Below are 727 nucleotides of genomic sequence, written 5' to 3' on the forward strand. Positions count from 1 at the left end.
CAGGCAGAGGGAGAGGGAGAAGCAGGCTCCCTGCTGAGCAAGGAGCCCGATGCAGGAGTCGATCCCAGGACCCTGATTATTATGACCCAAGCAGAAATCAAGAGTTGGACGCTTAACCGACTGAGCCACACAGGTGCCCCACACTTTTTTTTTTTTTTCTTAACTCCCTCCTTCTTCCCAAGGGTAATTACTATCCTGACTTTTAACACTATGATTTTTGCTCTTTTTGAACTTTATGCAAAGTTAGCTTCATATAAATCACAGTGTATTGGTTTATGTCCTCCATCTTTTTTGTCTAACAGTTTAACATTATGTCTATGATAGTCATCGTACTGTTGCTTACATCTGTAGTTTCTTCATTTTTCAAAATCATATAGTATTTCATTGTGTAACTATGCCACTATTTATATATTCTACTGTTGATGGACATTTAGGTTATTTCCAGTTAAGAGTTATTATAAAGAATGCTGCTATGAACATCTTGCTCATGTCTCTTGGTGCATGTGTGCACACATTACTGTCGGGTATATACATATAACTAGGAATAAAATGGCTGGGTCAGAGATGTTTTCATGTTCAACTGTAGTAAATACTGCCAAACAGTTTCCCAAACTGGCTGTATAATTTATATTACAAATGTATCCCCATCCTCATCAACAATTTTGGTAGTGTCAGACTTTTTTTTTTTTTTTTAAGCCATTCTGATGAGTTATAGTGTTTTCTCATT

Source organism: Callorhinus ursinus, unplaced genomic scaffold, assembly GCF_003265705.2.
Source record: "Callorhinus ursinus isolate GAN/ISIS: 27379988/994484 unplaced genomic scaffold, GSC_fseal_2.0 scaffold4, whole genome shotgun sequence".
Lineage (NCBI taxonomy): Eukaryota > Metazoa > Chordata > Mammalia > Carnivora > Otariidae > Callorhinus > Callorhinus ursinus.